Source organism: Hordeum vulgare, unplaced genomic scaffold (assembly GCF_904849725.1).
Source record: "Hordeum vulgare subsp. vulgare unplaced genomic scaffold, MorexV3_pseudomolecules_assembly, whole genome shotgun sequence".
In the NCBI taxonomy this organism is placed as follows: domain Eukaryota; kingdom Viridiplantae; phylum Streptophyta; class Magnoliopsida; order Poales; family Poaceae; genus Hordeum; species Hordeum vulgare.
Window position 1 is genome coordinate 111,486 of NW_025422505.1, and position 25,012 is coordinate 136,497.

General features: G+C 36.6%; 6 non-coding genes and 1 pseudogene across 7 annotated transcripts; 3 read left to right on the top strand and 4 right to left on the bottom strand.

Moving 5' to 3' along the window:
* Positions 1 to 2,342: 2,342 nt before the first annotated feature.
* Positions 2,343 to 2,430, bottom strand: TRNAS-GCU. Its single transcript has one exon. It is a non-coding gene; the product is annotated as a tRNA-Ser (tRNA).
* Positions 2,431 to 5,987: 3,557 nt separating this feature from the next.
* Positions 5,988 to 6,075, bottom strand: TRNAS-UGA. Its single transcript has one exon. It is a non-coding gene; the product is annotated as a tRNA-Ser (tRNA).
* Positions 6,076 to 7,416: 1,341 nt separating this feature from the next.
* Positions 7,417 to 7,490, bottom strand: TRNAM-CAU. The gene has a single exon. It is a non-coding gene; the product is annotated as a tRNA-Met (tRNA).
* A 1,963-nt stretch (positions 7,491 to 9,453) lies between these two features.
* On the top strand, positions 9,454 to 9,525 carry TRNAT-GGU. Its single transcript has one exon. It is a non-coding gene; the product is annotated as a tRNA-Thr (tRNA).
* A 650-nt stretch (positions 9,526 to 10,175) lies between these two features.
* TRNAY-GUA lies at positions 10,176 to 10,257 on the top strand. The gene has a single exon. It is a non-coding gene; the product is annotated as a tRNA-Tyr (tRNA).
* Positions 10,258 to 12,272: 2,015 nt separating this feature from the next.
* LOC123418297 lies at positions 12,273 to 24,996 on the top strand (annotated as a pseudogene). The gene has a single exon (XR_006617632.1). The product of XR_006617632.1 is annotated as a DNA-directed RNA polymerase subunit beta-like (transcript).
* Positions 13,102 to 13,172, bottom strand: TRNAC-GCA. The gene has a single exon. It is a non-coding gene; the product is annotated as a tRNA-Cys (tRNA).
* Positions 24,997 to 25,012: the final 16 nt, after the last annotated feature.

The window sequence follows — 25,012 nt, forward strand, 5'->3', positions numbered from 1 at the left end:
CTTTTATTGGACTTTCTTCGTATTTTAACCTTTCGATTTATTTCTATATTAAGGATAGACTGACAAAGTTGGCCTAATTTATTAGTTTTCACTAACCCTAGATTCTTTCCCTTGATAAAAAATAAACTCTGTCCTCTCGAGCTCCATCGTGTACTATGTTACTTAAACCCTGCGCAAATTTGGTTCGGAACGAATAGAACAGGCTATGTCGAGCCAAGAGCATTTTCATTACTATGGAAAATGATGGATAGCAAAATCCACAATCGATCATGTCCTTCAAGTCGCACGTTGCTTTCTACCACATCGTTTTAAACGAAGTTTTACCATAACAAACATTCCTCTTTTCATTGCAAAGTGGTATAGAAAATTGATCCAATATGGATGGAATCATGAATAGTCATTGGTTTTGTTTTTTGTATACTAATTAAAATTAAAACTTGCTATCTATGGAGCAATATGGATAAAAGAAAGTAAGTATTTATCCGGGAAGCCTCCGCCAAGATCCAATTTATTTAAACCCATATTCGAATTCTATCATATGAATGAAACATAGAAAAAGACGACTAAACAAGTTTGCTTAAAACTTATTTATTATTAAATTTCCACCCTCAACGGATGGCTCGAGATGATCAATCTTGAAGTGAGAAGAGAAGGATTGACTCTTCCTCAATAAATAAACTATCAACCTCCAAAAAAGTTTAATTCATTTAATTACTAGAATTAGAATTCTATTAGTAATATATTTTTTCCGTACCAAAAACAATTAACTATAATAACTAAATAAACTATTCCAATGAATAGATTGAAAGTTTTTGGTAGTTAATTGTTTTTGGTACTTCTTCGACTCGAAGACCAAAAGGAAGAAAAAAATATGATTAAGTGATTATTAAGTGATTATTAAGTGATCATAGTAGAGGCATATCCTGAATGTGCCTGCTAGATCCCATTTTTTTCATGAAAATAAAGGTAGTCAATTTGACTGGACTTAAGACTTTATTATGTTTTCTGAGAAAACATAAGATATCATTATTCTCTTTAATAAACTTTTGTCTCATACGGAGTACTATATGATTTCACCGTTTGTTTCATCAGAAACAATCTGGGACGGAAGGATTCGAACCTCCGAGTAACGGGACCAAAACCCGCTGCCTTACCACTTGGCCACGCCCCATTTCGGGTTTTATGCGACACTAATAAACACTATTATGTTTATTTGTTATTCGTCAATACCATTTCAATTACATAAATAAAGAAGAGATATTCTCTTGCTAGTATTCTACACATGCAGATAATATAGAATCAAAAAAATGCATTGATCATTACATGGAATTCTATTAAGATATTATATGAAAGTCGAATTTATTCCACTCTCATTTGAGAGTGCGAATACAAGGAGGTATTTTGTGTTTGGGAAAGTCCGAAGAAAAAAAGATTTTGAATCTGCCTTTTCCTTCTTTCCCTTAAAAAAATAACTCAATCAAAATCCAATTATTTACTCTACAAGAATGAAATGCTTGTTATGCCTAATATACTTAGTTTAACCTGTATCTGTTTTAATTCTGTTCTTTATCCTACTAGTTTTTTCTTTGCCAAATTGCCCGAAGCTTATGCTATTTTCAATCCAATCGTGGATATTATGCCTGTTATACCTCTATTCTTTTTTCTATTAGCCTTTGTTTGGCAAGCTGCTGTAAGTTTTCGATGAAATCTTTAGTACTCTGTATGCCAAATTGAATGATGTGTTCATTCCAAAAAAAAAAATTAAAATGGGTAAAAGCCGAGAAGTTTTATATTTTTATATTATGAACCCTCAATTCTAAAATTGAAATTATTCTACATTGAATGGGTAGCTACAGCAATAAATTTGGATCAGCCTTTCTACTCCCCTGCACCTAGGTTGAGCAGGTACCTTTAGGTACCTACACAATACCTATTCAATACCACCTAACCCTATTTTTGCTATTGATAAGAGTTCTTATTATAAATGAATTCTTGCAATTTTTTTCCAGAATTCATTTTTGCATTTTTAGGTATCAAAAAAAACCATCCTAGTGGATCCGTGTGGTAAGGAAAAACTGGTAATCTATTCCTTAAAAAAAAATCTTGGAGATTATGTAATGCTTACTCTCAAACTTTTTGTTTATACAGTAGTGATATTCTTTGTTTCACTCTTTATCTTTGGATTCTTATCTAATGATCCAGGACGGAATCCTGGACGCGAGGAGTAAAAATTCAATTTTTTTTTTTTCTTACAAATTGGATTTGTTTCGTACATTTATCTATGAGAAAATCCGGGGGTCAGAATTCTTTCCAGTTTGAAAGTCCCAAATGATCCAAGGGAGCGGAAAGAGAGGGATTCGAACCCTCGGTACAAAAAAATTGTACAACGGATTAGCAATCCGCCGCTTTAGTCCACTCAGCCATCTCTCCACGTTCCAAAGCGAAAGGTTTCCGTGATATGATATAGGCAAGAAATAAGAAATAACGGTTGCAAAAAACCCCTTTTTTTCTTTCAAAAGTCTATAAAAATTATATTGCCAATTCCATTTTAGTTATATTCTTTTTTCTTAATGTTAATAAAAAAAAGAAGAAAATTCTTGTTTTTTCTTTGTAAAAATCGATATTGACCGAGAGACAATCAAATAGATTTTCTCTTTAGCGGGCATTTCCATATAGGACTTGTTATAATTATAATAAAACAAGCTATATATAAAAAAACGCTTTTTTTTTTTTTGTCGATTATTTATCAAGAAAGCAAAAAGGGTTCTTATCAAATCCACCATAAAATTGGAAAGAAGCATAAAGTAAGTAGACCTGACTCCTTGAATGATGCCTCTATCCGCTATTCTGATATATAAATTCGATGTAGATGAAATTGTATAAGCGAATTTTTCGTATTTCCTTAGACTTAGACCGCGCAAGACAAGAATTTTTCGCTATTTACGATTTCATATTCTTGTTACTAGATGTTCTATAGGAATAAGAAGAAATCGCAACTCCTTTGCGCTACACATAAAAATTGATTTCGAAGGTCCTTTTTTTTTTCAGAATCCTCCATTTTAGTTCTTCCCCCCATGCAATAGAGAGGGAATGGGAAAAAAGGGGTTACTTTTATTTTCATTTTTCCCTTAAAAGATAGACTTTGAAATAGGAGTCTTGGAATAATGCTGAATTCAAAGGTTTATTTCTATAAGTATAAGATAAGAAAAACAAATCGAATCAAATTCATGGATTTACAACGACCTCGGTTGTGACTCCATAGATAAAAATGGAAAATTTCTCTCTTCGAGACCATTGAAAAAGGGCATTGAACGAGAAAGAAATCGTCCACAGATATAAAACTATCATATGCCTTGGAAAGTGATATGAGGTGCTCGGAAATGGTTGAAGTAATTGAATAGGAGGATCACTATGACTATAGCCCTTGGTAGAGTTCCTAAAGAAGAAAATGATCTATTTGATACTATGGATGACTGGTTACGAAGGGACCGTTTCGTTTTTGTAGGATGGTCTGGCCTATTGCTCTTTCCTTGTGCTTATTTCGCTTTAGGGGGTTGGTTTACAGGGACAACTTTTGTAACTTCTTGGTATACCCATGGATTGGCAAGTTCCTATTTGGAAGGTTGTAATTTCTTAACCGCAGCAGTTTCTACCCCTGCCAATAGTTTAGCACACTCTTTGTTGCTACTATGGGGGCCAGAAGCACAAGGAGATTTTACTCGTTGGTGTCAATTAGGCGGTCTATGGACTTTTGTAGCTCTCCACGGGGCTTTTGCACTAATAGGTTTCATGTTACGCCAATTTGAACTTGCTCGGTCTGTTCAATTGCGGCCTTATAATGCAATCTCATTCTCTGGTCCAATTGCTGTTTTTGTTTCGGTATTCCTTATTTATCCACTGGGGCAATCTGGTTGGTTCTTTGCGCCGAGTTTTGGCGTAGCAGCGATATTTCGATTCATCCTTTTCTTCCAAGGATTTCATAATTGGACGTTGAACCCATTTCATATGATGGGAGTTGCCGGAGTATTAGGCGCGGCTCTGCTATGCGCTATTCATGGAGCAACCGTAGAAAACACTCTATTTGAGGACGGTGATGGTGCAAATACCTTCCGTGCTTTTAACCCAACTCAAGCTGAAGAAACTTATTCAATGGTCACTGCTAACCGCTTTTGGTCCCAAATCTTTGGTGTTGCTTTTTCCAATAAACGTTGGTTACATTTCTTTATGCTATTTGTACCCGTCACCGGTTTATGGATGAGTGCTATTGGCGTAGTTGGCTTGGCTCTGAACTTACGTGCCTATGACTTTGTTTCCCAGGAAATCCGTGCAGCGGAAGATCCTGAATTCGAGACTTTCTACACCAAAAATATTCTTTTAAACGAGGGTATTCGTGCGTGGATGGCAGCTCAGGATCAGCCTCATGAAAATCTTATATTCCCTGAGGAGGTTCTACCACGTGGAAACGCTCTTTAATGGAACTTTCGTTTTAGCTGGTCGTGACCAAGAAACCACCGGCTTTGCTTGGTGGGCTGGGAATGCCAGACTTATCAATTTGTCCGGTAAACTACTTGGAGCTCACGTAGCCCATGCCGGATTAATCGTATTCTGGGCCGGAGCAATGAACCTATTTGAAGTGGCCCATTTCGTACCAGAAAAGCCCATGTATGAACAAGGGTTGATTTTACTTCCACACTTAGCTACTCTAGGTTGGGGAGTAGGGCCAGGGGGGGAAGTTCTAGATACTTTTCCATACTTTGTATCTGGCGTACTTCACCTAATTTCCTCCGCAGTCTTAGGCTTCGGTGGCATTTATCACGCGCTTCTGGGACCCGAGACTCTTGAAGAATCTTTTCCATTCTTTGGTTATGTCTGGAAAGATAGAAATAAAATGACTACAATTTTGGGTATTCACTTAATTTTGTTAGGTCTAGGTGCTTTTCTTCTAGTACTCAAGGCTCTTTATTTTGGCGGTGTATATGATACCTGGGCCCCTGGGGGGGGAGATGTAAGAAAAATTACCAATTTGACCCTTAGTCCCAGTGTTATATTTGGTTATTTACTAAAATCTCCTTTTGGGGGAGAAGGGTGGATTGTTAGTGTAGATGATTTAGAAGATATAATTGGTGGACATGTATGGTTGGGTTTTATTTGTGTATTTGGGGGAATTTGGCATATTTTAACCAAACCCTTCGCATGGGCTCGCCGTGCATTTGTATGGTCTGGAGAAGCTTACTTGTCTTATAGTTTAGCTGCTTTATCTGTCTTTGGTTTTATCGCTTGTTGTTTTGTATGGTTCAATAATACAGCTTATCCGAGTGAGTTTTATGGACCCACCGGGCCAGAAGCTTCTCAAGCTCAAGCATTTACTTTTCTAGTTAGAGACCAGCGTCTTGGAGCTAATGTGGGATCCGCTCAAGGACCCACAGGTTTAGGGAAATATCTAATGCGTTCCCCAACTGGGGAGGTTATCTTTGGAGGGGAAACTATGCGTTTTTGGGACCTTCGTGCTCCATGGTTAGAACCTCTAAGGGGCCCCAACGGTTTGGACTTGAGTAGGTTGAAAAAAGACATACAACCTTGGCAAGAACGGCGCTCAGCAGAATATATGACCCACGCTCCTTTAGGCTCTTTAAATTCCGTGGGTGGCGTAGCGACCGAGATCAATGCAGTTAATTATGTCTCTCCTAGAAGTTGGTTATCAACTTCTCATTTTGTTCTAGGATTCTTCTTTTTTGTGGGCCATTTATGGCATGCAGGAAGAGCCCGAGCTGCTGCAGCAGGTTTTGAAAAGGGAATCGATCGTGATTTGGAACCTGTTCTTTACATGAACCCTCTTAACTAAGATTTTCTTATTTATACCTGTTCTACTTTTTTTCTGTTCTGGCTCGGTTATTCTATCTAGCCGAGCCATTCATTCCTTTTTATGAAAGAAAGATAAGGGACAGAATAAAAAAAAATGAAAGAAACAAACGTATTCAATAAGCAAAAGGAGAGAGAGGGATTCGAACCCTCGATAGTTCCTAGAACTATACCGGTTTTCAAGACCGGAGCTATCAACCACTCAGCCATCTCTCCACCGCCTAATCCTTATTTTACTCCTACAAATAGAACATAGCCATATAAAAAATAAAAATATTTATTAACCTCTAGAAAGATATCAGATACAAGTTCCTTTTCGATATCTCTGTATACTGTATACACGGATACAGGATCCGCTATACCCGCTTGTGAAATAAAGACTAAATAACCTCCTCTCACCCCCATATCCAAATAAAAAAGAGGTTAAGTAATAAATTTTAATTAAAGAGAAGAATCAATGGATTCATGATTAAACCCCTCCTACTTCTTGTATTTTTTTACAATTTTGGTTAAGTGAGGGATCAAATATGTAGTCAACTTTATTTGATGGTAGCTTGGAGGATTAGAAATATGACTATTGCTTTCCAATTAGCTGTTTTTGCATTAATTGCGACTTCCTCAGTCTTAGTAATTAGTGTACCCCTTGTATTTGCTTCTCCTGATGGTTGGTCAAATAATAAAAATGTTGTATTTTCCGGTACATCATTATGGATTGGACTAGTCTTTCTCGTAGCTATTCTGAATTCTCTCATTTCTTAAATTAAATTTGGTTAATATTTAGTAACCCCATAAAAAAGAAATAATAAAGGCCATTTAAAAAATTCGAATAGTGAGACGTATTAAAACGCAATTTGCGTTCCGAATTGCTAGCTCTTCTCTTTCAGTATTATGAAATTCCCATTAGAATATTCATTGACAGATAATAAAAAAAGGAAAACTCTAATATCTAATATAATAGAATAGAAAATGAAATGAAACGGTCGACCCAGACATAGACGGTCGACCCAAGCGGATATACGCTATAAAATATATACCGTAGCGAGCGTAGTTCAATGGTAAAACATCTCCTTGCCAAGGAGAAGATACGGGTTCGATTCCCGCCGCTCGCCCGCTTAATTTATCAAAGTACTATGATAAAAAGTTTAGTCTAGTTAATTGTTTAACTACTTATATTAAATTAAGTATTAATTAAGTATTAGTCTAGTGCCGTATCCCTTACTATATTTACCCTTCCTTTGCATCCCCCTCAAAAAAAGAGGGCGCTCCGGAGGCAGAAATAGAACTAGCCAACAGAGCCCCAAAATTGGGTATTAACTGAGACAAACAACGGGCAAACTGTTTTTAAAAGGAAGGGAGAGGTAGACTGTCCCTTTCATTTCATTTTTATTTTCTGCAAGGTAGGGAGAAGCCTTGCGCCTTCTTTTTGTGAAGGCAAGTGGCTTCGCAAATTGCTCAATTTTGCCCTCTAGGGCCCGGAACTAATGAATAAAAAAGGGTTGGATACGCCCCTCTACCATATCTAGAGAAATAGAATACTCCTTTTATAGAGACTGCTAAGTGCGGAGACGGGAATCGAACCCGTGACCTCAAGGTTATGAGCCTCGTGAGCTACCAAACTGCTCTACTCCGCTCTGTAGTACCAGAAACTGGTGGACAAAAAAGGCTTGAATACAAGCCTTTAACATGTCTAGACAAATAGAATACTCCTTTTATACAGAATGGAGCGGGTAGCGGGAATCGAACCCGCATCGTTAGCTTGGAAGGCTAGGGGTTATAGTCGACGTTGGTTGATTATTTTTAACGTCTCTAATTCAAAACCGAACATGAAATTTTGATTTCATTCGGCTCCTTTATGGATATTCTCACCACTTAACATCTATGTCAGCTTTTCTATTTGAATGGAACCAAAGCTCTCTGCTTTCTAGATGATCCTTATAGAGTAGGAGATAGAAATTCTATCTAAATCCATCTAATCTACTTACTTCGTTCCCTAATTTCATTCAAGAGATCCTGAGGAAAAGAATTGGGTTTCCACCGAGCTGAAACAATATGCGGATGGTTCTAGTAAACCAAAACTATCGTTTTTTAGCTATTTGGCTTCCTTATCCTTTAACAAAAGAAGATTTAGTTACGATTGGAAATCAACTTTTTTGTATCTTCATCCATAGATCCTTTACTCATATTTTCAAAATTGGAATACTTAAATCCAATGCAAAATTATGCTTCGCGACTCTGTACTCATATCATAATCCAATTTTTATTTTGGATGCAATTTAAATTAGTTTTTGGGTACAAATCGCCAGAATGTATATTCTTCCTCAATATGCTATTGAGAGGAAAAGGATTTAATCCTTTATAAGAACTAAAGTTTTCATCGGAATATAAAAAAAAACTTAAGGATGCCTTAAGTATATCATTTCAAATTCAGTTATTAATAGAACGAATCACACTTTTACCACTAAACTATACCCGCTACATTGTATATTATGGTATAAATGGTACCCTTTGTCAAGGATAGCCATTTGACAAGGAGGCTAATTCCCCCTTATTGAATCAGATGGAGAAGGTTCATGACACTGAGCCATTGGTACTTCTACTTCGATCGCGCGCCTTTACTTTAGGATTTAGATAGCCCCTCTCCCTCTGGTCTGTAAAATAAATCTCTTCTTACCCTGCTAATAGCGCCTGAACCAAATGTATTTATTTTGATTAGGATCCTATCCTATTCTACGGTTACGACTACAATAATCATTATTTACTTTGCGAGGACGTAAGTGTGCCAGACTGCTAAATTGTTTTATTATTCCTACAATATAAACTAGGGGATATAGGGGGTAACACTGTCCCTATAAATTCCTTTTTTCCTTTTCTTTTTTGTCCAGAATTGAACAAAAAAGAAATTATAGAAGATGTTTTCTTCCCCCATTAAGTCCGAGCCATAGAGTAAGAGTGAGATGAGTTTTCCAAATTCATCATAGACTTTCCCTATGGCTTGATAGAAGTAAGAAGCAAAGAGTTGTAACTTAAAGAGTCGTAACTTAAAGAAAAAAACGGACAGGGCTGACAGATTTACCTGATGTAAAGAAGATCCTAAAAGTCTATGATTAGTCGACTCTCTCCATTTAACACTTTCCTCTCTCTCCTTTTTTCCACTGACTCAATGCTAGTTTATTAGATTCTTGTTTAAAAGAATCAAAAAAGTTCAATAGAACTAAGAACACATAAAAAATAGCATAGAGGATCAAGGCCATTACCAAAAGTTCCTCCCAAGGATCCTATCCTATTGGGTATCTGTTCCCTGCCTTTTCCCGCTAGGATTGGAAATCTTATATTTTCCATATACCATTGAATCCTTGGGGTTCCAGAATCCGCCTATTTTACTAGCCTTCGGAAACGGAAAACCATGAACCAAGAAGAGTTGGGTATGTTTTTTTTTCTTAATTTTATTTTGAGCTCTCAAGATATCAATACATATACAATCTATACATAATGTCTCTCTCTATATCTCTATATATTATATATATATAATATGTACATTATGCAGTAGACCCATAATGGGAAATCAAAGTGGCAAATTTTTGAATTAAATAAAAAGCCCTTTTAACTCAGTGGTAGAGTAATGCCATGGTAAGGCATAAGTCATCGGTTCAAATCCGATAAAGGGCTTTTTAAATTAGTGGTAGAGTAATCTCGTGCTAAGACGTAAGTCATTGGTTCGAATCTGATAGAGTACTTTTCTACTAAATTGATTCGCTTTTTTCTTTGTTTTTGAAGCTTTCTCTTTAGAGAATTTTATGACTTAGTGCGGGATGAATGCATTTTTGGTCTGAACACTAAATGAAGCACGGAATGGAAATAAAAAAAAAATTGGACTCTTTTTCATCTTATCTTAGATCAATAAAATAACTACCTGTACTGAACTAATCTAGAATCCCTTTTAGTAATCCATTCTTATTCTATACATTTAAAATGAATTTCCCTAAAAGGTAGAGGATGATCCATGAATTAATCTAACCATCAACTAAAAAAATCCTAGATGAAAACATAGCAGAAAAGTTAGAAAAACTCTTTGCTTTGGATCTAGTTATACTTTTCGAGTATATTGACAATTCAAAAAAACTGCTCATACTATGATTATAGTATAATCACGAGCGGTTGTATATGGCCCTATCGTCTAGTGATGCCCCTATCGTCTAGTGGTTCAGGACATCTCTCTTTCAAGGAGGCAGCGGGGATTCGACTTCCCCTGGGGGTAGGGAGTATTATGAAAGGAGGTTAATCATAGATTAGCAAAAACCCTAGAATAAATTCTTCCTGGGTCGATGCCCGAGTGGTTAATGGGGACGGACTGTAAATTCGTTGACAATGTCTACGCTGGTTCAAATCCAGCTCGGCCCAAAAATCTAGGGCTTCGTGAATATGAACTAAATCCTTTTGTTTTTCTCCCATAAAATAAAATGTCTGATCTATAGAAATAAAAGAGAAATAAAAAAGGGGATTTTTTTTTCTAATCCATATCTCTCTCATTCCTTTCTTACAAACAAAAGAGTTTTTCTTGTTGAAGGGTGGATTATTATCCATTTTTAGTGATAAAAAATCACGACATACTAGTTATGTCACTCTCACTATACCCACGTATAATATAATATTAATATGTGGGTATGTAGTATATGATTCGTCTATTTCTTAGAGTACGACAGACGAATCGAATCTTCTTATGGTTCTATTTAAGAATGGGTATGCCATACACCCCGCGGGGATTGTAGTTCAATTGGTCAGAGCACCGCCCTGTCAAGGCGGAAGCTGCGGGTTCGAGCCCCGTCAGTCCCGAACTAGGGTTCAATGAATGGAGAAATTCATATTTCCTTTTTCCATGAAAAAAAAGGGGCAGGGAGCAAGATCAAATACCCATAGGGCACCCTTACTTCACTTTTTTATTTTGCATCTCTCATTAAAGAGGGAGGGAAGGAGTATAGGAATTTTTTTCACTACTCCCGATCGATAAAGATAAAGAAAGACACACATACGATATGTGGATTAGTAGAATTTTAGGATATTACTCTATCTTTCTTTATGATGATACCATCCTCATCTTAATTTCCTATTCCACTGTTATGGAATAGAGTACCGGTATTTTACCGGAATCCATACATAAATTGTATTCCCTTTTTATTTCAGACCTCTTTTCCCCATCTCACTTCTACTGCTTATTTGGATGTCTATGTGACCCATAGAAAGTTGCTCATATAATACATACATAATTGTATGTATAACTATAAGAAAAAGGAAGAGAAATTGTATAAGATTAAGAAAGCTCGTGGGTTAGAGATATAGAAAAGAAAAAGTAGAAAAAAAAGGATTAAAAAAGAGGGAATTCCTAATCCAATCAAAAAACCCATTTTGGTCTTAGTATGGATATAGGATCTTCCTATGTTATACTATATAACTCTCATCCATGAATTGATTTGATAGATCCGATATTCATAATATTGAATTGATTCAGTATTATCAGAATGCAAGCCCTACCCTTGAATTTACAAGATACCCCTTTTTCCTCTCCATGGGATTACATCCCGAGTTATTGTGAAAATAAAAAATAAAGAGGTTATGGAAGTCAATATTCTCGCATTTATTGCTACTGCACTGTTCATTCTAATTCCTACTTCTTTTTTACTTATTATTTATGTAAAAACAGTCAGCCAAAATAATTAAGTGGAATTCCAATTAATCATTGAAGAAATGAAAAAGGGATTAAATAAAAAAAATCCAAGTCTTAAATGAAAGGATCTGGTTGGAATCTTAAAGTGTGGTAGAAAGAACTACATATAGTTTTTTCTACGACACTTTAGAGTCTTTCTATTATATTATCTTTGAATCTACATAGAATAGATTAGTAGATTGAAATAGTTAAGTAGTCTAATTCAATTTCTTTTTTCATTGCATCCACTTAATTTCAATCAGGTCAAAATAAAAAAATCGAAGACAATTCTTGACCAAAGAATCCATGGAAGGAAAGAAAAATAATATAAGAATAGACTATAGTAAAAAGTAAAAGGAAAAAACCAGCGAATCTTTCATGCTTAAATATCCCGCGAGATGCTTCAAAAGAGAATAAAAATTATTCTAAGAATAAAGAAAGAGTATAAAACAAATGGAAAATGTGTGATATGCCGTGAATAGTTCCGTGGAAGAAAGTCTAATTTTCTTATGTATAGAACTTTTTTTAACCATTAGTCATTTCTAGTAGAAATTCTTAATTGGTATAATGGCTCTTTCTTACAATACAAGAGTTTCTTACAGGAGTGAAACAAAACTAAAGAAAAAGATTAAAGAATAACGTTTGACAAAATAATTAATGCAAAACGATCAATTAAAAAAAGAATTGATACAACAATTTGATTACTTAATCAATTAGTAGTATCGTATCCCTAGAGTCCACTCCTTCCCCATACTACTAGTGAAAGAGAAAATGTAAAGACTACCATTAAAGCAGCCCAAGCGAGACTTACTATATCCATCTAAATTATGTCTCCTATTTCTATGAAGGGATTATTCTACTATTGATCAATAATCATAGTGGAATCAAGGGTACAGAGTCAAAAAGGGCTTCTGCCCTAAGGCCATGGATCAATCAGTTCAAGGAATTTACTCCTAACAAATTCTTATAGGAATTCTTGTAGAATTAGAGAGCATTAAAAATACGATACTATAAAGCCCTTTTTTCCTTACCTTAAAAAAGAAAGAGTACGGGAATGATGTCCTGAATAGAAGAAGCGGGAATAGGAAGATTTTTTATTCCTTTTGTTACTCTAGTGTATGTAGGTCACATAAGATGTACGATAAAAAAATGTATGATAATTAGGAAGTCTTGATATTCTTTCGTGGAGTCCCTTCTGGAATCTTAGATTGAAAAAGAGAAGAATGCCCCTTAGGGACCTTTCTTTGGATACCAAGATTTCTGACATCTTATCCTCGTATTTAAAAATTCTCAAATCGAATCAATTAAGAACCAATTCAAATTCATATAATAAAAGAATAAGGAAACACTACCTCACCCCTATTGATAACCATTTTGGCCACTACCGCCAAAACAAACCCTAACCCTAGTTTAAGGATAGAACTATGGTATGGTTTCTCTAAACCCAGTATCGGCAGGCTTAGTTACTCTCTTGCCCGAACTTATGCGAAGTAAAAATTGATTGAATTCGATCAGTACTAGAAAACCTAAGTATTTTATTGATCAGGCGGCACCCAGATTTGAACTGGGGATAAAGGATTTGCAGTCCCCTGCCTTACCGCTTGGCCATGCCGCCAAAAAATCCGATCGAAAATCTAGAAAACAGCAAGTATTCATCCACGTTTTCTTACGAAAAGCCCCTTTCTTTTATTTTGAATATAATTAAACTTACTTTTTTCCAATCTTTTTCAAAAAAGATACTCCTGCTTTTTTTGATCCAGTTTCGATTATTCTCCTCGATAGATTCTATCTTAAAACATACATTGCTAACACAATAAAACTTCCCATTTCTTTCTATTGAGATGAAAAAGAAGAAAAGTGGATTTCTAGTCACAGGCTGCAAAATTCAGAACAAATTGGAACCATTAACTAGAATTCTCTTTCTTTTTTGAATTGCAGTAGTGAACTACTCTTAAATCGGTATTATCTCCCCCCCTTCAATTTCAATGGCATAATAAAATATTATGGCTTTATGCTTAATCCGTGTATAGGTGAACTTTAGGTCCGAGCAGCATTATTATCCAAAGATCCCCTTTATGTACATATCTCTATGGGGAATCGTGCTTTAATTTTTCAAAGTATTAAATTAAATATCTTGAATAAAAAAAGGAAATTTGCTCTGATATTAGAGTATAACCTGACTATCTTGGCCTACCCAAGTGAAATTACGATAAAAGAAAAGCATGGATATGGGGAGAGGTGGATAATTAGATTGGCATGTACTTAAAAAAGGGACTTACTTTATTTTAGAATTCCACAATGAAATACTTAATTTTCTAGCAATTATACTACTCCGATCCGAAATAAAAAAGAACCCTCAAATTATTTTTAGAAATTAAAGTAAGCACGCTATTCTAAATCGAAGTAAAGTAAAACTTTCTAGTGTATTATATTACGGCTTTATTACATTCATAGAAAGGGGATAAAATGAGAAATCTTTGCCATTCAATCTGATTAGAATATTATAAAGTATAAGTGGCATAATTTTTTTTGTAGGAATATTTTAGCAATTCATTTTCATTTCATTTGTACCCCTGGTAAACTAGAATTTTCGTCGAAATGGTCTCTATTCATATGTATGAAATACATATATGAAATACGTATGTGGAGTTCCCTAGAATTTCATGTGATTCAGTAAACAGAATATAGATTCCATGATTGCTAGATCAATCCGTAGGGATTGATGAAGAGTGAGCTGATAATGGAATTTTTCTTTGATAAACAGGAAACTTAAGATTAAGATGCTCCGGAATGGAAACGAGGGAATGTCCACAATACCCGGATTTAGTCAGATCCAATTCGAGGGATTTTTTAGGTTCATTAATCAAGCCTTGGCAGAAGAACTTGACAAGTTTCCAACAATTAAAGATCCAGATCACGAAATTGCATTTCAATTATTTGCGAAAGGATATCAATTGCTAGAACCCTCGATAAAAGAAAGAGATGCTGTGTATGAATCACTCACCTATTCTTCCGAATTATATGTATCTGCGAGATTAATTTTTGGTTTCGATGTGCAAAAGCAAACCATTTCTATCGGAAACATTCCTATAATGAATTCCTTAGGAACCTTTATTATAAATGGAATATACCGAATTGTGATCAATCAAATATTGCTAAGTCCTGGTATTTACTACCGCTCGGAATTAGATCATAAGGGAATTTCTATCTACACCGGGACTATAATATCAGATTGGGGAGGGAGATCGGAATTAGCAATTGATAAAAAAGAAAGGATATGGGCTCGCGTGAGTAGAAAACAAAAGATATCTATTCTAGTTCTATCATCAGCTATGGGTTCGAATCTAAGAGAAATTCTAGATAATGTTTCCTACCCTGAAATTTTCTTGTCTTTCCCGAATGCTAAGGAGAAGAAGAGGATTGAGTCAAAAGAAAAAGCTATTTTGGAGTTTTATCAACAATTTGCTTGTGTAGGTGGGGACCTGGTATTTTCGGAGTCCTTATGCGAGGAATTACAAAAGAAATTTTTTCAACAAAAATGTGAATTAGGAAGGATTGGTCGACGAAATATGAATCGGAGACTTAATCTTGATATACCTCAGAACAATACATTCTTGTTACCACGAGATGTATTGGCCGCTACGGATCATTTGATTGGAATGAAATTTGGAACGGGTATACTTGACGATGACGATATGAATCACTTGAAAAATAAACGTATTCGTTCGGTTGCGGATCTGTTACAAGATCAATTCGGATTGGCTCTTGGTCGTTTACAACATGCAGTTCAAAAAACTATTCGTAGAGTATTCATACGTCAATCGAAACCGACTCCCCAAACTTTGGTAACTCCAACTTCAACTTCAATTTTATTAATAACTACTTATGAGACCTTTTTTGGCACATACCCATTATCTCAAGTTTTTGATCAAACGAATCCATTGACACAAACTGTTCATGGGCGAAAAGTGAGTTGTTTAGGTCCTGGAGGGTTGACGGGGAGAACCGCAAGTTTTCGGAGCCGAGATATTCATCCGAGTCACTATGGGCGTATTTGTCCAATTGACACGTCTGAAGGAATCAATGTTGGACTTACTGGATCCTTAGCAATTCATGCGAGAATTGATCACTTGTGGGGATCTATAGAGAGTCCGTTTTATGAAATATCTGCTGAGAAAGCAAAAGAAAAAAAAGAGAGACAGGTGGTTTATCTATCACCAAATAGAGATGAGTATTATATGATAGCAGCAGGAAATTCTTTGTCCTTGAATCAAGGTATTCAGGAAGAACAGGTTGTTCCAGCTAGATACCGCCAAGAATTCTTGACTATTGCATGGGAACAGATTCATGTTAGAAGTATTTTTCCTTTCCAATATTTTTCTATTGGGGGTTCTCTCATTCCTTTTATTGAGCACAATGATGCGAATCGGGCTTTAATGAGTTCTAATATGCAGCGCCAAGCAGTTCCACTTTCTCGGTCCGAGAAATGCATTGTTGGAACTGGATTGGAACGCCAAACAGCTCTAGATTCGAGGGTTTCCGTTATAGCCGAACGCGAGGGAAAGATCATTTCTACTGATAGTCATAAGATACTTTTATCAAGTAGTGGGAAGACTATAAGTATTCCTTTAGTTAACCACCGTCGCTCTAACAAAAATACTTGTATGCACCAAAAACCTCGGGTTCCACGGGGTAAATCCATTAAAAAAGGACAAATTTTAGCAGAAGGAGCTGCTACAGTTGGGGGGGAACTTGCTTTAGGAAAAAACGTATTAGTAGCTTATATGCCATGGGAAGGTTACAATTTTGAAGACGCAGTACTAATTAGCGAACGTTTGGTATATGAGGATATTTATACCTCTTTTCACATCCGGAAATATGAAATTCAGACGGATACGACAAGCCAGGGCTCCGCTGAAAAAATCACTAAAGAAATACCACATCTAGAAGAACATTTACTCCGCAATTTGGACAAAAATGGAGTTGTTAGGTTGGGATCCTGGGTAGAAACTGGTGATATTTTAGTAGGTAAATTAACGCCTCAGATAGCGAGCGAATCATCATATATCGCAGAAGCTGGATTATTACGGGCCATATTCGGCCTTGAGGTTTCCACTTCAAAAGAAACTTCTCTGAAATTACCTATAGGTGGAAGAGGGCGCGTTATCGATGTGAAATGGATCCAAAGGGACCCCCTCGACATAATGGTTCGTGTATATATTTTACAGAAACGTGAAATCAAAGTTGGGGATAAAGTAGCCGGAAGACATGGGAATAAAGGGATCATTTCCAAAATTTTGCCTAGGCAAGATATGCCCTATTTGCAAGATGGAACACACCGTTGATATGGTCTTCAATCCCTTAGGAGTACCCTCCCGAATGAATGTGGGACAAATATTTGAAAGCTCGCTCGGATTAGCGGGGGATCTGCTAAAGAAACATTATAGAATAGCACCCTTTGATGAGAGATATGAGCAAGAGGCTTCAAGAAAACTTGTGTTTTCAGAATTATATGAAGCCAGTAAAGAAACAAAAAATCCATGGGTATTTGAACCCGAGTACCCGGGAAAAAGCAGAATATTTGATGGAAGAACAGGCGACCCCTTTGAGCAACCTGTTCTAATAGGGAAGTCCTATATCTTAAAATTAATTCATCAAGTTGATGAGAAAATTCATGGGCGTTCTACTGGGCCCTACTCACTTGTTACACAACAACCGGTTAGAGGAAGAGCCAAGCAAGGGGGACAACGAGTAGGAGAAATGGAAGTTTGGGCTTTAGAAGGATTTGGTGTTGCTCATATTTTACAAGAGATACTTACTTATAAATCTGACCATCTTATAGCTCGCCAAGAAATACTTAATGCTACGATCTGGGGAAAAAGAATACCTAATCATGAGGATCCTCCAGAATCTTTTCGAGTGCTCGTTCGAGAACTACGATCTTTGGCTCTAGAACTGAATCATTTCCTTGTATCTGAAAAGAACTTCCAGGTTAATAGGGAGGAAGTTTGATCGGAATAAATATAAATTCTTTTCTTATTTCTATTTTATGATTGACCAATATAAACATCAACAACTTCAAATTGGACTCGTTTCCCCTCAACAAATAAAGGCTTGGGCTAACAAAAACCTACCTAATGGAGAAGCCGTTGGCGAAGTCACAAGGCCCTCTACTTTTCATTATAAAACCGATAAACCAGAAAAAGATGGATTGTTTTGCGAAAGAATCTTTGGACCCATAAAAAGCGGGATTTGCGGTTGTGGCAATTCTCGAGCGAGCGGAGCTGAAAACGAAGACGAAAGATTTTGCCAAAAATGCGGGGTAGAATTTGTGGATTCTCGGATACGAAGATATCAAATGGGATACATCAAACTCGCATGTCCCGTGACTCATGTGTGGTATTTGAAAGGTCTTCCTAGTTATATCGCGAATCTTTTAGATAAACCTCTTAAGAAGTTGGAGGGCCTAGTATACGGCGATTTCTCTTTTGCTAGGCCCAGCACTAAAAAACCCACTTTTTTACGATTACGAGGTTTATTCGAAGAGGAAATTGCATCCTGTAACCACAGCATTTCTCCCTTTTTTTCTACCCCAGGCTTTGCAACATTTCGAAATCGGGAAATTGCGACAGGAGCAGGTGCTATTAGAGAACAATTAGCAGATTTGGATTTGCGAATTATTATAGAGAATTCTTTGGTCGAATGGAAGGAATTAGAAGACGAGGGGTATAGTGGAGATGAGTGGGAAGATAGAAAAAGACGAATAAGAAAAGTTTTTTTGATTAGACGCATGCAATTGGCGAAACATTTTATTCAAACAAATGTAGAACCAGAATGGATGGTTTTGTGCTTATTACCGGTTCTTCCTCCCGAATTGAGACCTATTGTTTATAGGTCTGGAGATAAAGTAGTGACTTCAGACATTAATGAACTTTATAAGAGAGTTATCCGTCGGAACAACAATCTTGCCTATCTATTAAAAAGAAGTGAATTAGCGCCAGCAGATTTAGTAATGTGCCAGGAAAAATTGGTACAAGAAGCCGTGGATACACTTCTTGATAGTGGGTCCCGCGGGCAACCGACGAGGGATGGTCACAATAAAGTATACAAATCACTTTCAGATGTAATTGAAGGTAAAGAGGGAAGGTTTCGCGAGACTCTGCTTGGGAAACGGGTCGATTACTCGGGGCGTTCTGTCATTGTTGTGGGTCCTTCGCTTTCATTACATCAATGTGGATTACCTCTAGAGATAGCAATAAAGCTTTTTCAGCTATTTGTAATTCGCGATTTAATCACGAAACGCGCCACTTCTAATGTCAGGATTGCTAAAAGGAAAATTTGGGAAAAGGAACCCATTGTATGGGAAATACTTCAAGAAGTTATGCGGGGACATCCTGTACTGTTAAATAGAGCACCTACTCTGCATAGATTAGGCATACAGGCCTTTCAACCCACTTTAGTAGAGGGGCGTACTATTTCTTTACACCCATTAGTGTGTAAGGGTTTCAATGCAGACTTTGATGGAGATCAAATGGCTGTTCATCTACCTTTATCCTTGGAAGCTCAGGCGGAAGCCCGTTTACTTATGTTTTCTCATATGAATCTCTTATCTCCTGCTATTGGGGATCCTATTTGCGTACCAACCCAAGACATGCTTATCGGGCTTTATGTATTAACAATTGGAAAGCGTCGAGGTATTTGTGCAAATAGATATAATAGTTTCAGAAACTATCCAAATTTAAAAGTCAATTACAATAATAATAATTCTAAGTATAGGAAAGATAAAGAACCCCATTTTTCTAGTTCTTATGATGCACTGGGAGCTTATAGACAAAAACTAATCAGTTTAGATAGTCCCTTGTGGCTACGATGGAACCTGGATCAACGCGTCATTGGGTCAAGAGAAGTTCCGATTGAAATTCAATATGAATCTTTGGGGACTTATCATGAGATTTATGCTCACTATCTAATAATGGGAAATAGAAAAAAAGAAATTCGTTCGATATACATTCGAACCACTCTTGGTCATATTTCTTTTTATAGAGAAATAGAGGAAGCCGTACAAGGATTTAGTCAGGCCTATTCATACACTACCTAAACAAGAAAGTTAGATTCGGCGATGCCCCTCCCCTTTGCTTTCGGGGGGCATTCCGATTTCCCTAGTATCATCATTATTTGCCACGCGAATCCAGATTGAGATTGAGGCAATTAAGTTAATTAAATTTTCGAATCACTGACTCAGGCCCATTGTCGAATCCTACTCAGCAATTGTCGAATCCTACTCAGCCGAAAAGGGGGTACTTATGTATGGCGGAACGGGCCAATCTGGTCTTTCATAATAAAGAGATAGACGGAACTGGTATGAAACGACTTATTAGCAGATTAATAGATCATTTTGGAATGGGATATACATCCCATATACTGGATCAACTAAAGACTCTGGGCTTCTATCAAGCCACTACTACATCGATTTCGTTAGGAATCGAGGATCTTTTAACAATACCCTCTAAGGGATGGTTAGTCCAAGACGCGGAACAACAGAGTTTTCTTTTGGAGAAACACTATTATTATGGGGCTGTACACGCGGTAGAAAAATTACGCCAATCTGTTGAGATATGGTATGCGACAAGTGAATATTTGAAACAAGAAATGAATTCAAATTTTCGGATAACGGATCCTTCTAATCCAGTCTATCTAATGTCTTTTTCAGGAGCCAGAGGAAATGCATCTCAAGTACACCAATTAGTAGGTATGAGAGGATTAATGTCGGACCCTCAAGGACAAATGATTGATTTACCTATTCAAAGCAATTTACGCGAGGGACTTTCTTTGACAGAATATATAATTTCCTGCTATGGAGCCCGCAAAGGGGTTGTAGATACTGCTGTACGAACAGCAGATGCTGGATATCTTACACGTAGACTTGTTGAAGTAGTTCAACATATTATTGTGCGTAGAAGAGATTGTGGTACTATCCGAGGTATTTCTGTAAGTCCTCAAAATGGGATGACGGAAAAACTTTTTGTCCAAACACTAATTGGTCGTGTATTAGCAGACGATATATATATCGGTTCACGATGCATTGCCGCGCGAAATCAAGATATTGGAATTGGATTAGTCAATCGATTCATAACTGCCTTTCGAGCACAACCATTTCGAGCACAACCAATATATATTAGAACCCCCTTTACTTGCCGAAGCACTTCTTGGATCTGTCAATTATGCTATGGCCGGAGTCCTACTCATAGTGATCTGGTGGAATTGGGAGAAGCCGTAGGTATTATTGCGGGTCAATCAATTGGGGAGCCAGGGACTCAACTAACATTAAGAACTTTTCATACTGGCGGAGTATTCACAGGGGGTACTGCCGACCTTGTACGATCCCCTTCGAATGGAAAAATCCAATTCAATGAGAATTTGGTTCACCCCACACGTACCCGTCATGGACAGCCTGCTTTTCTATGTTATATAGACTTGCATGTAACTATTCAGAGTCAAGATATTCTATATAGTGTGAATATTCCCTCAAAAAGCTTGATTCTAGTGCAAAATGATCAATATGTAAAATCTGAACAAGTAATTGCGGAGATTCGTGCCGGAACGTCCACTTTACATTTTAAAGAAAGGGTACAAAAGCATATTTATTCTGAATCAGACGGCGAAATGCACTGGAGTACTGATGTTTACCATGCGCCCGAATATCAATATGGTAATCTTCGTCGATTACCAAAAACAAGCCATTTATGGATATTATCCGTAAGTATGTGCAGATCCAGTATAGCGTCTTTTTCACTCCACAAGGATCAAGATCAAATGAATACTTATGGTAAAAAAGATAGGGAAATTCTTGATTATTCAACGTCGGATCGAATCATGTCCAATGGCCATTGGAATTTGATCTATCCTTCTATTTTTCAAGATAATTCAGATTTGTTGGCGAAAAAGCGAAGAAATAGGTTCGTCATTCCATTACAATATCATCAAGAACAAGAGAAAGAACTAATATCCTGTTTTGGGATTTCGATTGAAATCCCCTTTATGGGTGTTTTACGTAGAAATACTATTTTTGCTTATTTTGACGATCCCCGATACAGAAAAGATAAAAAGGGTTCAGGAATTGTTAAATTTAGATATAGGACCCTAGAAGAAGAATATAGGACTCGAGCGGAAGACTCAGAAGAGGAATATGAGACCCTAGAACACGAATACAGGACCCGAGAGGACGAATATGAAACCCTAGAAGAATCTAAATATGGAATCCTAGAAGACGAATACGAATATGAAACCCTAGAAAACGAATATGGGAGCCCAGAAAACAAATATGGGAACCCAGAGAACGAATATAGGACTTTAGAGAAAGACTCAGAAGAGGAATATGGGAACCCAGAGAGCAAATATAGGACCCAAGAGGACGAATATGGAACTTTAGAAGAAGACTCAGAAGACGAATATGGCAGCCCCGGGGAAAGCGGCGAGGAAAAATATGGTACTTTAGAGGAAGACTCAGAAGAAGACTCAGAGGACGAATACGAGAGCCCAGAGGAAGATTCCATCTTAAAAAAAGAGGGTTTGATTGAGCATCGAGGAACAAAAGAATTTAGTCTAAAATACCAAAAAGAAGTAGATCGGTTTTTTTTCATTCTTCAAGAACTTCATATCTTGCCGAGATCTTCATCCCTAAAGATACTTGACAATAGTATTATTGGAGTGGATACACAACTCACAAAAAATACAAGAAGTGGACTAGGCGGACTGGTCCGAGTGAAGAGAAAAAAAAGCCATACGGAACTCAAAATATTTTCCGGAGATATTCATTTTCCTGAAGAGGCAGATAAGATATTAGGTGGGTGTTTGATACCGCCAGAAAGACAAAAAAAAGATTCTAAGGAATCAAAAAAAAAGAAAAATTGGGTCTATGTTCAACGGAAAAAAATTCTCAAGAGCAAGGAAAAGTATTTTGTTTCCGTTCGCCCTACAGTGGCATATGAAATGGACGAAGGAAGAAATTTAGCAACACTTTTCCCGCAGGATCTCTTGCAAGAAGAAAATAATCTCCAAATTCGACTTGTCAATTTTATTTATCATGAAAATAGCAAGTTAACTCAAAGAATTTATCACACAAATAGTCAATTTGTTAGAACTTGCTTAGTAGTGAATTGGGAACAAGAAGAAAAAGAAAAGGCTGGTGCTTCCCTTGTTGAGGTAAGAGCAAATGATCTTATTCGCGATTTCCTAAGAATTGAGTTAGTCAAGTCCACTATTTCGTATACACGAAAAAGGTATGATAGGACAAGTGGAGGACCGACTCCCCATAATAGGTTAGATCGCGCCAATAGCAATTCTTTTTATTCCAAGGCGAAGATTGAATCACTTAGCCAACATCAAGAAGCTATTGGCACTTTGTTGAATCGAAATAAAGAATACCAATCTTTGATGATTTTGTCGGCATCCAACTGTTCTCGAATTGGTTTATTCAAGAATTCAAAACATCCCAATGCGATAAAAGAATGGAATCCTAGAATTCCTATTCTAGAAATTTTTGGGCCCTTAGGGGCTATTGTAGCTAGTATATCGCATTTTTCTTCATCTTACTATTTACTAACGCATAATAAAATCCTGCTAAAAAAATATTTGTTCGTTGACAATTTGAAACAAACCTTCCAAGTACTTCAAGAACTTAAATACTCTTTAATAGATGAAAATAAAAGGATTTCCAATTTCGATAGTAACATAATGTTGGATCCATTCCTTTTGAATTGTCACTTTGTCCATCATGATTCTTGGGAAGAGACATTGGCAATAATTCACCTTGGACAATTTATTTGTGAAAATGTATGTCTATTTAAATCGCACATAAAAAAATCTGGTCAAATTTTCAGTGTAAATATGGATTCCTTTGTTATAAGAGCAGCTAAACCTTATTTGGCCACTACAGGAGCAACTGTTAATGGTCATTATGGAGAAATCCTTTACAAGGGAGATAGGTTAGTTACGTTTATATATGAAAAATCGAGATCTAGTGACATAACGCAAGGTCTTCCAAAAGTGGAACAAATCTTTGAAGCGCGTTCAATTGATTCATTATCCCCCAATCTCGAAAGGAGAATTGAGGATTGGAATGAGCGTATACCAAGAATTCTTGGGGTCCCTTGGGGATTCTTGATTGGAGCTGAGCTAACCATAGCCCAAAGTCGTATTTCTTTGGTTAATAAAATCCAAAAGGTTTATCGATCCCAAGGGGTACAGATCCATAATAGACATATAGAGATTATTATACGCCAAGTAACATCAAAAGTGCGGGTTTCCGAAGATGGAATGTCTAATGTTTTTTCGCCTGGGGAATTAATCGGACTATTGCGAGCGGAACGAGCAGGGCGAGCTTTGGATGAATCGATCTATTATCGGGCAATCTTATTGGGAATAACAAGGGCTTCCCTGAATACCCAAAGTTTCATATCTGAAGCAAGTTTTCAAGAAACTGCTCGAGTTTTAGCAAAAGCTGCCCTACGAGGTCGCATTGATTGGTTGAAAGGCTTGAAAGAAAACGTAGTTCTGGGGGGGATTATACCTGTTGGTACCGGATTCCAAAAATTTGTGCATCGTTCCCCACAAGACAAGAACCTTTATTTCGAAATAAAAAAAAAAAATCTATTCGCGTCGGAAATGAGAGATTTTTTGTTTCTCCATACAGAATTAGTTTCTTCAGATTCTGACGTAACAAACAATTTTTATGAGACATAAAAACCCCCATTTAACATTTAACCCTAAGGATACATAAAACATATTTTTTACTTTACTAGACTTTTGAACTTAGAACACTAACAGGTTAAATTTTAGATTTTTAAGATTTTTATTTTAATAAGTAAAACAAGTCAGTTAATTCATTAAATTAAGGTTTTGTTTATACCATGTATCAATGTATCAATGGCCAACTCTTAGTACAAGGTTCTCTCAGAACAATTATTATTTTATTTATTTCAAGCTATTTCGGATCTTTCTTAATCTTCAAAAAGAAATAAATTCCGTAATGGAATGTTAGGATGAAAAAAAAAGGAAGTGTGGAAAAAATGACAAGAAGATATTGGAACATTAATTTGAAAGAGATGATAGAAGCAGGAGTTCATTTTGGTCATGGTATTAAGAAATGGAATCCTAAAATGGCCCCTTACATTTCGGCAAAGCGTAAAGGTACTCATATTATAAATCTCGCTAGAACGGCCCGTTTTTTATCAGAAGCTTGTGATTTAGTTTTTGATGCAGCAAGTCAGGGAAAAAGTTTCTTAATTGTTGGTACCAAAAAAAGAGCAACAGATTTAGTAGCATCAGCTGCAATAAGGGCTCGTTGTCATTATGTTAATAAAAAGTGGTTCAGTGGTATGTTAACGAATTGGTCGATTACGAAAACTAGACTTTCTCAATTTAGAGACTTAAGAGCGGAAGAAAAAATGGGAAAAT